The 16,816-nt window shown below is 47.4% G+C and overlaps 1 long non-coding RNA gene across 1 annotated transcript; it reads right to left on the bottom strand.

Moving 5' to 3' along the window:
• Positions 1 to 733: 733 nt before the first annotated feature.
• Positions 734 to 6,167, bottom strand: LOC306941749. The gene is made up of 4 exons (XR_013792210.1): positions 5,891 to 6,167; positions 5,266 to 5,376; positions 1,803 to 1,889; positions 734 to 828 (listed from the first exon to the last, which is right to left on the bottom strand). It is a non-coding gene; the product is annotated as an uncharacterized lncRNA (long non-coding RNA).
• Between the last annotated feature and the right edge of the window lie 10,649 nt (positions 6,168 to 16,816).

Below are 16,816 nucleotides of genomic sequence, written 5' to 3'. Positions count from 1 at the left end.
AGCTGTTTATTTGTATTTATTTCCTTTTACATTTAAGTCTTTACATTACAATAATTAGTGGCAATGAATAAGCTGAGCCACATAGTTATCAACTGCATTCTGTTTTTTAACAGATTTTAGACAGCACTCTGCCTGTTTGATCTGAAATGTACATTGAATTGATTCCAACCACTTCCTTTTCATGTAATAGGACACTTTATGGGCTATATCTTGCCCATACCCCTTATCTCTAAACATATTTTACAGTTTTTACAAAACAACTTTTAAAATAGTCAACTAGCCGATCTAAGAGAACACAACGTGTCGATGTCGATCGGCTACTGTATAGTTAAATTATTTTAAAAGGTTTTTCAAAATAGTAAAACAAAAAGGAAAATACGTTTAGGGATAAGGGGTAAGGCGTGGCACAAGATAGGGCCCCTAGTATCCCATGAAAACATCCTGTAATATAATACTGTAAGAAAACACTTATGTTGTCAAAAACCATGAAAAGATGGGTTTTGATTTCAAAACATCTTTATTGACACAAATGCATAATGATTTCCATTGTGCGTGCGTGCGTGCGTGCGTGCGTGCGTCTGTCTGTTGGGAGGAGAGCAGATATAATTATTACAGTAAAACTAAATAAAAAATATGTGTATTAATACAATTAACCACACAACTAAAATAACAATTGCGTGTATAGCCGTTTTGTGGTTAAATTATTACCCTCAGGCAGGGTGTGGTGTTTTGGGTGGTGTTAGGGTTACATTCTTACGCTCTGGTAACACTATAGAAGGTGGATCCTCTGCATCAGGATCCTGATCCACTCCCTCATCAATGGATCCACTGAGGTCAAACACAAAGGTCATGGGTCACAAAGCGAAGCACACAGTTATATTTATAATCCATTCATTTCAACAGTAGAATAATGATCACATCTTATAGCTATAGACAGAGCAGCCAGAGCGGTCACACTGGGGCCTGGGGGGTGGTGGGCAACATTATTATTATAGTTCAGCGCCCACCTGTTGGTATGTTGGGTTAAGAACGGCCGTTTGTGAGTGATTCAGATTGCACCTCTAAAGTATGCCTGTGTTCAAAGAAGTTAACAACTCACATTCAATTAGAATCAGTGTCCTGCTGCCATTTGCTGTACAGTATGTTACAGTACAAGTGAGAAAAACGCGGGAGGAGCGCCTGGTTTCGGGCCGTTGGCCAGGGGGGGATGGTGCCAGTGTGCCGAAGGCTGGGACAAGTGTGGCCCCGGTTGAAAAAATAAAAAATCACCTAGTATTGTCTCACTTAACTAGGATCACAGGTAAACCAATAACAACATCGGCCTAACATTATAATGGTGTGTAAAACAGAAAATCTGCCACGGACAAGACCAAGTCTTGCCATGGACACATTTGTCTGTGTACGGACATATTAATGACCTCTGGAAACATTTCGAAAATACACATATTTAATAAATCCAACACAACTTTCAAACAAGTCTGTGGAGCCATCTATGAAATCTATGCAGAAGTTTGATCTGCGACACAATTTGTATCAGTACATTGAAATGCCAGGTAACCAATGAACAATGAATGTTCAAGTAGCAAGATATCTAAATTAGATTTTTAACATAATCCATTCATTATGTGGCTAGCCCCCCCAATGCATGTCTTAGTCATATCACATGTGGCAGCCACGTCTATGGACCTTTTAATGTTTGTTTAGAGCACTAACACGTAAATCATTTGCCAGCCAAGTCTATGAACTTTAATGTTTCCAAACGTACAATACATTGTTTGCCAACAGTGAGATCCACGACTTACAAGGAAAGAAGAGAAGCTCAGTCTTGGTCTGGGTATAGCTTGAGGTGGTGAGAAGACAAGCCATCGTGCAGGAATGCGCTGTTCAACCTGAGTGGCAGAGTAGTGGAGAGAGAAAAACTGTTGAGTTTTTAACAATCAACCAATAGGAAGGGGCATAAGGATGATAAGGATCAGATCTTAGATCAGTCTGTTTGTGTTTGTGTGTGTGTGTGTGTGTGTGTGTGTGTGTGTGTGTGTGTGTGTGTGTGTGTGTGTGTGGGGGGGGGGGGGGGGGGGGATCAGAGTGGTACTGTACTGTACTGTACTGTACTGTACTGTACTGTACTGTACTGTACTGTACTGTACTGTACTGTACTGTACTGTACTGTACTGTACTGTACTGTACTGTACTGTACTGTGTTCTCCACCAAGCGACACTTGGTGGAGAACAAACGCTATAACGCTATTTTCATGCTCGGACAGACCCAGGGACCCAGGGACAGACCCAGGGGCACACATAGCTGTCTATAGGAGTGGTTGCACCACTCAAAAATCACATGGAGACACTGTAGTGCATCAGTAAATTAGAATCACATAGAGACAGTGTATTGTCTCAGTTAACTAGGTACGATCACAGGTAAACCAATAACATAACATCGGTCTAAAGTTCTCTAAACCATGGGTCTTCAACAGGGGGGTCCAGGACCCAAAGTTACTGTGGTATATTACACACCACTTAAACTAACAAACCAGAGCAATGGAGGACCACATAGGGACAGTGTAGTGCCTCAGTAAACTATAGGATCACATAGAGACAGTAAACTATAGGACCACATACGGTAGAGACAGTAAACTATAGGACCACATAGAGACAGTAAACTATAGGACCACATAGAGACAGTAAACTATAGGACCACATAGAGACAGTAAACTATAGGACCACATAGAGACAGTAAACTATAGGACCACATAGAGAGAGTAAACTATAGGACCACATAGAGACAGTGTAGTGCCTCCAGCCCGATCTCACCCAAACACGTTCAAATAACACACATTGGCAATTCCGTACACACACGACTAGTAAACCCCAAAATCCTTATTACACTACTACTGTTTTGACCGCGACGGAGGCGTGGCTTTCACTAGTAGTGTTAGTGTATGTACGGAATTGCCAATCTGTGTTATTTCACTGTGTTTGGGTGAGACCGAGTTGAGTGCCTCAGTAAACTAGGATCACATAAAAACAGTGTAGTGTCTCAGTTAACTAGGATCACAGGTAAACCAGGAACAGGGTAGTGTCTTAGTTAACTAGGATCACAGGTAAACCAGGAACAGGGTAGTGTCTCAGTTAACTAGGATCACAGGTAAACCAGGAACAGGGTAGTGTCTTAGTTAACTAGGATCACAGGTAAACCAGGAACAGGGTAGTGTCTCAGTTAACTAGGATCACAGGTGAACCAGGTAGTGTTGTAGTCGAGTACATATATATTTAAAAATCACACCCGTGTGAACAGAGTGGTGTAAGGTCTTATATAGCCTGATCAGCTCTGATCTGACGTAATGAAATCACACCCGGATGTGATTTCACAACTGGCTTTTTTTGTGCAGAAAAAATGAGCATGGTTGCTACGGTCATCCAGTTCACCCGGGTGTGATTTAATTACGTCAGAAATTATTTTGAACATAGCAACCATGCTCATTTTTTCCTGCACACAAAAGCCAGTTGTAGGAGTGGTTTACACCACTCAAAAATAGATGCCTCATCAGGGACGGCTCCAGGGGGGGGCAAGGAGGGGCTTTAGCCCCCTCTGGTGGAGGCTTAGCCCCCCCTCCAAACAAGCCCAATTGACTGACTTCTATGTAAACCAAGATTCATTAGCCCCCCCTCTAAATAGCCAGCTCCTCCATAGCACCCCCAGTCACAATTTCCTGGAGCCGTCGCTGTGCCTCATTGGCTGCTGCAGTTCGTTGGAGCCATGTGTGTTGACGGGAGGGCGGAAGAATGTACACTGGTACGCCGGAAGAGTGGACGGCACACTACGTCATGCTGCCGCTCAAGTGACTACTGGCCAATCACAGCGCATCTTTTCCAGGACTTATCAGACCCGAACATGCGCTCTGTGATGCACACTCATGCTTCCGCGGGGCTTCGCAAGGAATCTCGGGAATTTCTTGCCCTCCCTTGAGCACATACGCTCCAGAGCCTTTATATGTCTATGGTCGAGTCCACCTAAAGCGAGTCCAAGACAAGACCAAGACCTAGGGGGGCCGAGTCCCAGTCAAGACCTAGTCTGGGAGGGGTCGAGTCCGAGTCGAGAGTCAAGACCAAGACAGCCGCGAGGCGAGACCGAGTCAAGACCAAGACAAATGAAGGGCGAGACCAAGATGAGACCGAGTCAATGAAAATGTGATCTCGAGACCGGTCTCGAGACGAGACAATGTATCAAGTACTACAACACAACAACCAGGAACATAACATCAGTCTAAACCATGGGTCTTCAACAGGGGTCCGGGGGTCCAGGACCTACAAGCTCACAAACGATTTGGTGTAGATTAGAGCATGGGTCGGGCACCCTTTTTGACATGAAGTTCCATGCTTTAAGTTTCTTGATAGTCAGTGTACCAAAATACAATTACTTCCAACAGATTTTGAATCCCATATTCATGACAACCTTGTTTTCTTCTTCTTTTTAAATATTTTCTTACATTAGGCCTGTACTGATGATTAGACTTAGAGTAATAAGACTCCTTCCCAAGTCAGAGTTCAAAGTTTGAATAAATGTAGAATTATGTGCAGGATGTAATTTTCACACTGATGTGAGGAGACTTAATTTGATTTCAAAAGATTTTTTTCCAGGGTGCCAGTGATCACCCTCCCCTGTACCAATGTTGGCATCCATGCCTAAGCTTGCCTACCCCTGGATTAGAGGGAGAAAAAGAACAGAACCAACCAAGTACAGAGCCAAAGTTCATAAGGTTTTCTAAGTATTGAAGGTTTAAGTTGTAACTGATTGATTGATGAATTTTCTTTATTTAAAGGACAACTTTAGTTTTTTTCAACCAAGGTTCATGTTTTAGGTTGTTATTAGAGAAATTAAAAGATGAGTGTTCATTTTCATTTTGCTGCTTTCTTTTGTTTTAGGGATTTTAGCTGTTTTCGACAGGGGGACGGGGGCATTCGAGCATGGGGCTAAATATGTTTTTTTTTTACAAAATATTATGGCGATTTATTTTTGAGTGGTGTAAACCACTCCTACAACTGGCTTTGTTAGTCTGTGCAGAAAAAATGAGCATGGTTGCTATGTTCACCCTGTTCACCCGGGTGTGATTTAATTACGTCAGACATGATTTCATTACGTCAGACAGGCTATATAAGACCTTACACCACTCAGTTCACACGGGTGTGATTTTTTATTTGATGAGTTATGATGACGTACAGTACATTGTTTGCCAACAGTGAGATCCTGTGTGGGCTAGGACTTACCAGGGAAGGAGAGCAGCTCAGTCTGGTCTGGGTTCAGCTTGAGGTGGTGAGAAGACAAGACTGCTTCCACTGCGAGATGTCAGCCAGACATGCAGCAATGCGCTGTTCAACCTGAGTGGCAGAGAGGAGTGGAGAGAGTTGGTTGTTGGTTACAGAGCAGGGCAAATATGAAGTGTTGCCCCAAAGTCGTGTGGTAAATGGTAAATGGTGCATTTATATAGCGCCTTTATCCAAGGCGCTTTACATAGATTGTGCATTAATTCACCCATTCACACACACATTCATACACCGATGGCGGAAGAAACCATGCAAGGCACTAGCCAGCACATCGGGAGCAATTTGGGGTTCAGTGTCTTGCTCAAGGACACTTCGACAGTAACTCTGGGGGAGCCCGGGTTCGAACAGGCAACCTTGCGGTTACGATCCAGCCACTAGCTCTACCCCTGAGCCACCACCGCCTGTGGTGTATATATTCCTTATGCCCAGGCTGGTGGTGTGTTTGAGGGGGCTCCCGACGGCCGGGCGTCGCTTCCTCCTCCCGTCAGTGACTGGGGGAGGCCACGTGAAGGTCACTTTACCTAAAATGTCCATGTCATTACAATTCTCAGATAGCATCCATACTCACTCAGAAACTTGTTGGAATGTCTCTCACACTCTCTTCTCCTCCAGGCTAGTGTGTTAGTTGACCATGCAGCCACAGTCCATCTTGTTGTTGTTAATGTCAGCTAATTATGGTAGAAATACTAAGTGAAATCCTGCTCCAAATACACAAACATGCTGAAATATCCACACTGATATTAATCCCTGGCTCTTCATTTGGTGACAACATTTACCAGGTTTATAAACATCTCTGTTTTCACTTGTTTCTCTTACTCTCAGACTCTCTTCCTTCCTCCTTTTTAGCCCCTCCCCAAATTAAGTCACTAGGGGGCAGAATGCTGTCAGGTCTCTGTTGTAGACAATGCCAGTCCTGCACAGAAAAACAACAACTTTTGGCTCAACATATGTTCATAAAGTGAAAAATATGTGCTTCTGGGGGCTCCCGGGGAAAACCTTTTCAATCTCAACACAAACACAACAAAGAAGATACAACATTAATGTTTTTACCTGATTTCCATCTAGACTCACACAGCAGGTGCCTACAGTGCCGTTTGTGTCCGAGCATAGGCATGGTAACGCCCCGCCTGCCTGTGATTGGCCTACCGACACTGCCCGTCTTGACTGTCCTCCGAGCTCCGTCCGAGGCGTATATGCTGGATGCCTGGAATCCTGAATAGTCTGATGTGAGGTTACTCCGTGGTGGGAAATAATACAAGTAGTATGGTATGATACAAGACACTGGTTAGAGTAATGTGTTGGAGTGGGGGGGGGGGGGGGGGGGGGGGGGGGGCACTGGTTAGAGTAGTGTGTTGGAGTGGGGGGGCACTGGTTAGAGTAATGTGTTGGAGTGGGGGGGGGGCACTGGTTAGAGTAGTGTGTTGGAGTGGAGGGGCACTGGTTAGATTAGTGTGTTGGAGTGAGGGGGCACTGGTTAGATTAGTGTGTTGGAGTGAGGGGGCACTGGTTAGAGTAGTGTGTTGGAGTGGGGGGGGGGCACTGGTTAGAGTAGTGTGTTGGAGTGGGGGGGCACTGGTTAGATTAGTGTGTTGGAGTGAGGGGGCACTGGTTAGATTAGTGTGTTGGAGTGGGGGGGCACTGGTTAGATTAGTGTGTTGGAGTGGAGGGGCACTGGTTAGATTAGTGTGTTGGAGTGAGGGGGCACTGGTTAGATTAGTGTGTTGGAGTGAGGGGGGGGGCACTGGTTAGAGTAGTGTGTTGGAGTGATGGGGAACTGGTTAGATTAGTGTGTTGGAGTGAGGGGGGGCACTGGTTAGAGTAGTGTGTTGGAGTGAGGGGGCACTGGTTAGATTAGTGTGTTGGAGTGAGGGGGCACTGGTTAGAGTAGTGTGTTGGAGTGGGGGGGGGGGGGGCACTGGTTAGAGTAGTGTGTTGGAGTGAGGGGGCACTGGTTAGATTAGTGTGTTGGAGTGAGGGGGCACTGGTTAGAGTAGTGTGTTGGAGTGGGGGGGGGGGGGGGCACTGGTTAGAGTAGTGTGTTGGAGTGGGGGGGCACTGGTTAGAGTAGTGTGTTGGAGTGAGGGGGCACTGGTTAGAGTAGTGTGTTGGAGTGGGGGGGGGGGGGGGCACTGGTTAGAGTAGTGTGTTGGAGTGGGGGGGCACTGGTTAGATTAGTGTGTTGGAGTGAGGGGGCACTGGTTAGAGTAGTGTGTTGGAGTGGGGGGGGGGGCACTGGTTAGAGTAGTGTGTTGGAGTGGAGGGGCACTGGTTAGATTAGTGTGTTGGAGTGAGGGGGCACTGGTTAGAGTAGTGTGTTGGAGTGGGGGGGGGGCACTGGTTAGAGTAGTGTGTTGGAGTGGGGGGGCACTGGTTAGATTAGTGTGTTGGAGTGAGGGGGCACTGGTTAGATTAGTGTGTTGGAGTGGGGGGGCACTGGTTAGATTAGTGTGTTGGAGTGGGGGGGCACTGGTTAGATTAGTGTGTTGGAGTGAGGGGGCACTGGTTAGATTAGTGTGTTGGAGTGAGGGGGGGCACTGGTTAGAGTAGTGTGTTGGAGTGAGGGGGCACTGGTTAGAGTAGTGTGTTGGAGTGGGGGGGCACTGGTTAGATTAGTGTGTTGGAGTGAGGGGGCACTGGTTAGATTAGTGTGTTGGAGTGGGGGGGCACTGGTTAGATTAGTGTGTTGGAGTGGGGGGGCACTGGTTAGATTAGTGTGTTGGAGTGAGGGGGCACTGGTTAGATTAGTGTGTTGGAGTGAGGGGGGGCACTGGTTAGAGTAGTGTGTTGGAGTGAGGGGGCACTGGTTAGATTAGTGTGTTGGAGTGAGGGGGCACTGGTTAGAGTAGTGTGTTGGAGTGGGGGGGGGGGCACTGGTTAGATTAGTGTGTTGGAGTGAGGGGGCACTGGTTAGATTAGTGTGTTGGAGTGGGGGGGCACTGGTTAGATTAGTGTGTTGGAGTGAGGGGGCACTGGTTAGAGTAGTGTGTTGGAGTGGGGGGGGGGCACTGGTTAGAGTAGTGTGTTGGAGTGGGGGGGCACTGGTTAGATTAGTGTGTTGGAGTGAGGGGGCACTGGTTAGATTAGTGTGTTGGAGTGGGGGGGCACTGGTTAGATTAGTGTGTTGGAGTGGGGGGGCACTGGTTAGATTAGTGTGTTGGAGTGAGGGGGCACTGGTTAGAGTAGTGTGTTGGAGTGGGGGGGGGGGCACTGGTTAGAGTAGTGTGTTGGAGTGGAGGGGCACTGGTTAGATTAGTGTGTTGGAGTGAGGGGGCACTGGTTAGAGTAGTGTGTTGGAGTGGGGGGGGGGCACTGGTTAGAGTAGTGTGTTGGAGTGGGGGGGCACTGGTTAGATTAGTGTGTTGGAGTGAGGGGGCACTGGTTAGATTAGTGTGTTGGAGTGGGGGGGCACTGGTTAGATTAGTGTGTTGGAGTGAGGGGGCACTGGTTAGAGTAGTGTGTTGGAGTGGGGGGGCACTGGTTAGAGTAGTGTGTTGGAGTGGGGGGGCACTGGTTAGAGTAGTGTGTTGGAGTGGGGGGGCACTGGTTAGAGTAGTGTGTTGGAGTGGGGTTGGGGGGGGGGCACTGGTTAGAGTAGTGTGTTGGAGTGGGGGGGCACTGGTTAGAGTAGTGTGTTGGAGTGAGGGGGCACTGGTTAGAGTAGTGTGTTGGAGTGGGGGGGCACTGGTTAGAGTAGTGTGTTGGAGTGGGGGGGCACTGGTTAGAGTAGTGTGTTGGAGTGGGGGGGCACTGGTTAGAGTAGTGTGTTGGAGTGGAGGGGCACTGGTTAGATTAGTGTGTTGGAGTGAGGGGGCACTGGTTAGAGTAGTGTGTTGGAGTGGGGGGGGGGGCACTGGTTAGAGTAGTGTGTTGGAGTGGGGGGGCACTGGTTAGATTAGTGTGTTGGAGTGAGGGGGCACTGGTTAGATTAGTGTGTTGGAGTGGGGGGGCACTGGTTAGATTAGTGTGTTGGAGTGAGGGGGCACTGGTTAGAGTAGTGTGTTGGAGTGGGGGGGCACTGGTTAGAGTAGTGTGTTGGAGTGGGGGGGGGCACTGGTTAGAGTAGTGTGTTGGAGTGGGGGGGCACTGGTTAGAGTAGTGTGTTGGAGTGAGGGGGCACTGGTTAGAGTAGTGTGTTGGAGTGGGGTTGGGGGGGGCACTGGTTAGAGTAGTGTGTTGGAGTGGGGGGGCACTGGTTAGAGTAGTGTGTTGGAGTGGGGGGGGCACTGGTTAGAGTAGTGTGTTGGAGTGGGGGGGCACTGGTTAGAGTAGTGTGTTGGAGTGGGGTTGGGGGGGGGGCACTGGTTAGAGTAGTGTGTTGGAGTGAGGGGGCACTGGTTAGAGTAGTGTGTTGGTGTGGGGGGGCACTGGTTAGAGTAATGTGTTGGAGTGGGGGGGCACTGGTTAGAGTAGTGTGTTGGAGTGGGGGGGCACTGGTTAGAGTAGTGTGTTGGAGTGAGGGGGCACTGGTTAGAGTAGTGTGTTGGAGTGGGGGGGCACTGGTTAGAGTAGTGTGTTGGAGTGGGGGGGCACTGGTTAGAGTAGTGTGTTGGAGTGGGGTTGGGGGGGGCACTGGTTAGAGTAGTGTGTTGGAGTGGGGGGGCACTGGTTAGAGTAGTGTGTTGGAGTGGGGGGGGCACTGGTTAGAGTAGTGTGTTGGAGTGGGGGGGCACTGGTTAGAGTAGTGTGTTGGAGTGGGGTTGGGGGGGGGGCACTGGTTAGAGTAGTGTGTTGGAGTGAGGGGGCACTGGTTAGAGTAGTGTGTTGGTGTGGGGGGGCACTGGTTAGAGTAATGTGTTGGAGTGGGGGGGCACTGGTTAGAGTAGTGTGTTGGAGTGGGGGGGCACTGGTTAGAGTAGTGTGTTGGAGTGAGGGGGCACTGGTTAGAGTAGTGTGTTGGAGTGGGGGGGCACTGGTTAGAGTAGTGTGTTGGAGTGGGGGGGCACTGGTTAGAGTAGTGTGTTGGAGTGAGGGGGCACTGGTTAGAGTAGTGTGTTGGAGTGGGGGGGCACTGGTTAGAGTAGTGTGTTTGAGTGAGGGGGCACTGGTTAGAGTAGTGTGTTGGAGTGGGGGGGCACTGGTTAGAGTAGTGTGTTGGAGTGGTGGGGCACTGGTTAGAGTAGTGTGTTGGAGTGAGGGGGCACTGGTTAGAGTAGTGTGTTGGAGTGGGGGGGCACTGGTTAGAGTGGTGTGTTGGAGTGGGGGGGCACTGGTTAGAGTAGTGTGTTGGAGTGGGGGGGCACTGGTTAGAGTAGTGTGTTGGAGTGGGGGGGCACTGGTTAGAGTAGTGTGTTGGAGTGGGGGGGCACTGCAGGTTAGAGTAATGTGTTGGAGTGGGGGGGGGGGGCACTGGTTAGAGTAGTGTGTTGGAGTGGGGGGGGGGGGGCACTGGTTAGAGTAATATGTTGGAGTGGGGGGGGGGGGGGGTGGGGGCACTGGTTAGAGTAGTGTGTTGGAGTGGGGGGGCACTGGTTAGAGTAGTGTGTTGGAGTGGGGGGGCACTGGTTAGAGTAGTGTGTTGGAGTGGGGGGACACTGGGGGGGGCACTGGTTGGAGTAGTGTTAGAGTGGGGGGGACACTGGGGGGGGGGCACTGGTTAGAGTAGTGTGTTGGAGTGGGGGGGGGGCACTGGTTAGAGTAATATGTTGGAGTGGGGGGGGGGGGGGGGCACTGGTTAGAGTAGTGTGTTGGAGTGGGGGGGCACTGGTTAGAGTACTGTGTTGGAGTGGGGGGACACAGGGGGGGGGGGGCACTGGTTGGAGTAGTGTTAGAGTGGGGGGGACACTGGGGGGGCACTGGTTAGAGTAGTGTGGGTTAGAGTGGGGGACACTGGGGGGGGGGCACTGGCTAGAGTAGTGCGTTAGAGTGTATGGACTATAGTCCATGGATAATATGGACTATAGTCCATGGACTATATGGACTATATGGACTAGGACTATAGTCCATGGACTATTCAATTCAATTAAATTAGCCTTTATTGTCTCCGAGGAGAAATTTGTCTTGGGCACCAAGAGACAGCGTTCTACATTACATACATACACACACAGTTCATAGTACAAAAAATACAGTTCATAGTACAAATAAAAATCACACCCGTGTGAACTGAGTGGTGTAAGGTCTGTCTGACGTAATGAAATCATGTCTGACGTAATGAAATCACACCCGGATGTGATTTCACAACTGGCTTTTTTTGTGCAGAAAAAATGAGCATGGTTGCTATGTTCACCCTGTTCACCCGGGTGTGATTTAATTACGTCAGAAATTATTTTGAACATAGCAACCATGCTCATTTTTTTCTGCACACAAAAGCCAGTTGTAGGAGTGGTTTACACCACTCAAAAAATAATTATCCTACCCACACTGTGCAAATATATCAAGGTTCAAGTATTGCAGTATTGCACTCTCCCATCCCACTATATGGACTATAGTCCATATAGTCCATGGACTCTTTGCACATGACTGCAACAGGAAGCAGCCCCGCGCTCTGTTTTCTAATCGAGTGTGTGTGCACCGTCGCGTGGGATTACGGTGGAATTAACTATCTGCTCCGGATGAAAATTGAGGTAAATCAATTTTCCATTTTCTTTTAGGACTTCACTTCTATCTGGTGTCAAGCTAATGACAGCACGAGCCACTGGGACAGGAGTCATTCATCAAAGGCGTTTAAAACCTAAACGTGGAACCGCTCCCCTCTACCCGCTCATTAGCTCAAACCAAATTACTTCTGAGGAGAGGTGCTTTACAGATATAATGCTCTGCTTGTAAAAGGAATGAATGAGCCGCGGAAAGGATTATTATTATTTTTTTTCATACCTGGCTCAAAGCATACAAAATGAACAAAAACATCTTTGTCGTCACCCACAAGATGTTAGGACTGAGACATCTATAGAGACAATGAACTCGGTAAAAACAAACACACAACCAGCCTGCATGGGCCTTGGAGTGCAAACCCTGCCCGCACCTGCATCTCTTGTTCTGAGTCTTGTTCTGAGAGGCTGACATCATTTTGACGATTACCGATTATTCCCATCAAATTCCAGTGCCCAATCCGCTCTCGAGTTCTTTCCTAATGAATTTGAACACTTATTTTAGGTTCACAAAAAAGTACAAACACAATTAACATAAACAACCTTATAGGCTGTGTTGCGTTTCATGTGCAGTATATGTGTTGATTGCTGTAGGGTGTAGGCGATTGTTTGGTGAGATTTCTCCAGTTACCATTATGTTTTACCAGTGATAGAAGTTTAGAACTAGAGAAACTAGAGAAACGGTTGAATGGCACTTACACCCGCCATCTAATGAGAGCGTAAAATCTGTCTTGGAAGAGCCACCCATCGACTATCTAATATACGGCAAACGTCCCCGTGTTTCTTCACTAGTCCGATCCAGAAGAACACAGTTTGCCGGCCACTGCTACAGAGTTGACAATGAGGTTATATCTTCCCTTCTTCTCTGGAGTCCTGCCTCAAAGCAGACCAGAGGTAGAAAACTGTCGTTCCCTGATGTCATCGCTAGGGACACAGGCATCAGTAAGCAGGAACTGGGGATGGCAATGAAGGACCGGGAAGTCTGGCGTGTTATTGTGAAATCCACGATCTCGACCGCAGTCGAAAAATGATGATGATGAGAACATGACCTTATGACATGGTCTGAGAAGGTGTACTGACCTTAGAGTACATATTAATACCAGAGACATCACCGGATTTCTCCTCTCATCCACTTGCATTGAGTTGCTCACCCAGCGCATGAGGTGTTCTTCCCATAGTAGAGTAATAAAAGGATAGAGACTGAACCGGAGCGATATCCCCGTCCCCCCGCTATTCATTTCAATTTACAATTTACAATTTAGGCATTTAGCAGACGCTCTTAATCCAGAGCGACTTACAATAGGCAAGAACAAAAAGCATGGGAATACATCACATATGTAACAAAATGCATTTATCGCGAAACATGCGTAAGCTAAGACCGTGACTAGAACATATCTATATAATGACACTATACATATAAACTATAACTAGAACATATCTATATAATGACACTATACATATAAACTACACATATGTGCTATACTATGCTGTACATATATACTATGAAGTGCTATGACTACATACAATGCACTTATTGTGCTGTCTACATGACATGCTATAAGTCTGTTTCAAATGCTATATAAGTCTAAGAAGTGCTGTCTAAGGGGGTAGGGTAAGTGCTATGGGCCATGATGGAGTCTGAAAAGGTGGGTTTTCAGACTACGGCGGAAGATCGGGAGTGATGCTGCAGTTCTGATTGCAACGGGAAGTGCATTCCACAGTTTTGGGGCCAGAAGGGAGAAGAGTTTGGTGGAAGTTGGTGGAAGTTTGGTGGAAGTTGCTCAGTGGCGTTTTGAAGAACGCTCTACTTCCGCATTTGACCACCAAATTTTGGTGGTCAAATGCGGAAGTGCAACTGAGCGCTCAATGTTAAAGCCCAGCTGCACGGGGTTTCCTCGTCATGAATGCACGGGTCCGCCTGCAGTTCACGCTCTAACCACTAGAGAGCCTCTACGCTAGAGAGCCTCCCTGGGGGCTTGGTTCTTCCGGGTTGGAAACCGTGCATTCTGGGATTGCTTATGTGCCAGATGTGAATGCGCTGGGCCGTTGACTATCCTTGCGCTCATTCACGTATGAAAGTGTTCACGTGTCATCGGCCAATAGAGGGTATGCGCGTGACATCATACCCGGATGTTATGCGGGAACGCCTACTGAGTGGCAAAAAACTACTTTCTGGCCTTGACAGCCCATACATCCAAACAGAAAAGTCCTATTTGATTGCATTAAATGACTTTAAACAACATTAAATTCACTGTGTGATGGAGTTGTGTATATTTGTTAATTTGGCTCTGTAAAATGTTGCCATAGAAGTTGACCTTCTCAAATGGTTTCCAAAGCATCTGTAAACTGACTGAGGCATTTGTTTATGTAGGAATGTATACATTACAAGATGCAACGCCTCCTCCAAATGTGGCGACTGCCAGTGATCGCAGAGACACGGCAGTACCTCGCAGACCCTTGATCATCACCGATCTATGCATCATATGAACGTTACCCAGACCAGTGGTTTGCAAACATTTTCCCTGCCGGGGACCCCCAAATTGATACGGATTATAGCTGCGGACCCCCCATTTGAAAGGATTTCAACATTTGTTGACATTATTTTGAAAGTAACGGATCTATGTTGAACAAGCTGTAATATCAACAAATAAAATGGGGCTTAAGGAGTGTAGTTCACCTAAAATTATTATTATTTTCTATCAATTACACAGCCCATTAAGCCTTGAATTCATTTTCTTTGTTTTGGTCGAATTGCTGAGTCAATAATTTGATGAACAGCAGTAGGAGACTAGAGTCTTCTACTGACCAGGCAGCCGCCCGGTAATCAAATTATTGGCTTCGGAATCTCCATGAATTCCAGGCTTCATGGGCTGTGTAATAAGGGCCTTTCTCGGCCCCGGCTCATTCCCATTGTTTACATTGTGTTTAGGATCCAAGATGGCCGCAGCACCAGGAGGGGGTGGGGCGGAGGGTAGCGGTGCGGGGTCGATATATGCCCTTACTGGGCTGCGTTCACACATTCGAGACACCTGTCTTGTGTTTGACACCTGCGTCGTGTGTCTGAACACAGCTTTGATGGATGTGTTCTGCCCCCCTCCCCTCCATCAAACTAAAATGTTTGGTCAAACCATTGGGCTTCCATTGGAAATGCATTGGAGCTGCCATTAAACACAGAAGACACAAGACAGGTAGGTGTCTTGAATGTGTGAACGCAACCCAGTAAGGGCATACATGTCGACCCCACCCCGCCCCCCTCTGCCCCATCCCCTCCTGGTGCTGCGGCCATGTTGGTTCCTAAACTCAATGTAAACAATGGGAGCGGGGCAGAAAGGCCCTTAGAAAACAAGTCATTTTATTTTGGGTGAACTACTCCTTTTAAACATAGTGTGGCTAAAATAGGACTTGGCTGTTTCTCATTTTGCCTGGAACCCCCCCCAAGGACCCCTGGGGTGAGAACCGGTCAGGCTGCCAAATATAAACACGACTACATTCGTATCCAAGCAGTGACACAGCATTATGAGAGGTCGGTTGTTAATGTCTGAGGGGGACTTGGCAGCATAAATCGGGGAACGATCATGTGGCTGTTAAGTTTATTGTGCTTATTATTTGTGTGTGTGTGTGTGTGTGCGTGTGTGTGTGTGTGTGCGTGTGTGCGTTTACTATACTTGTGAGGACCAAATGTTCCTCCAAGTATAGTAGAATTATGAGAACCTGACAAGACAAAAAAAAATAGAGAAGTTTACAATTACAAAAAGAGTCAGGTTAGTGTTGCAACGTCTGTTTTAGATGTTAGGTTTACTGTATGTGTTAGGGTTAGAGTTTTCCCTATTTAATGCTTTGTTGTGCGGCGATGACATGAAAAATAGCCGTACGTGCGTGCGTGCGTGCGTTGTATAATGTGTGTGTATGTGTGCACCTGATCTCCCGGTTTCCCTTTCATGTGGAATCGGCATGTTGTTCGGGGTGTGATGCATCACACAAGTGTTGCTATAAAATGTTGTTGTCATGACTACCCATGACTTAAACATTCATTATCAAACTGTAGTCAAGGTTCAATGGTTCAAGGTTGTACTTTGTTACATCTTGTGTACAGGTGTTTGGCTTCCTTACAGACAATGCAGCAGCATAGATAGCATAACATTCAAACAACAATAAAACACAGCAAGCACAGCAAACAAAGGGACAGAATAAAGAGTGCAAGAAAGAGCAATCAAAAGAGTATAAAAAATAGTAACATAAGTACATGACACTACTGTACATGTGCATGTTTTCCCTGTAGTAGCAAAGTTAGGTCAACTTTTTGTGAACAGCTTCACAGTAGGTTACAGTATGTTCCAGAAGGTCTTCAGATTATGAACTAAGTTGACCCAAACTCAAGTCCACTTAATGCAGCTTTTCACAAGGAAGATATATTTCATAGGGTGGGTGTAAAAAAAAAAAAAGCTCTTTGACGAAACAACAAGAGAACGGTTTCATTTAAAACTCCGCCGGGGTGAGGAGGAGGAGGATGAGGAGGCCCGGGAGCGGACGGCCGGGGTGTGGGAGGTAAATCAGATATTCATGAAGGCTTTGTTGCCATAGCTCAATGGCTGCAGGGCACAACCTGCACTGCTGAGGTTGCACACCACGCTTGACAAGTGTCTTGCAGAGTGGCTGTAATAAAGCGGGAGCCGTCTCTTTAGACTAGAGCAGCGGGCCGGTCCCCAAACCTTTTTGGCCGTGCACCTCCTGTTATCTCCTTACCTATAGCTGACGCACCCCCCACGCTAAGTCTCGTTGTATTTGGCCGAAAATTATACATTTTTGAATCTGACTATGGCAAATAATCACAGAACGTCACTGCACTGAGACATGCAGCTGCTGTATAGAGGGTATGCGCGTGACATCATCATCAAACCAGGAAGTTATGC

This window comes from Electrona antarctica (assembly GCF_951216825.1).
Source record: "Electrona antarctica genome assembly, chromosome: 18".
NCBI classification, from domain to species: Eukaryota; Metazoa; Chordata; class Actinopteri; order Myctophiformes; family Myctophidae; genus Electrona; species Electrona antarctica.
The sequence above is the reverse complement of the archived record's forward strand: the minus strand, read 5'-3'. Positions and strand labels throughout refer to the sequence as shown.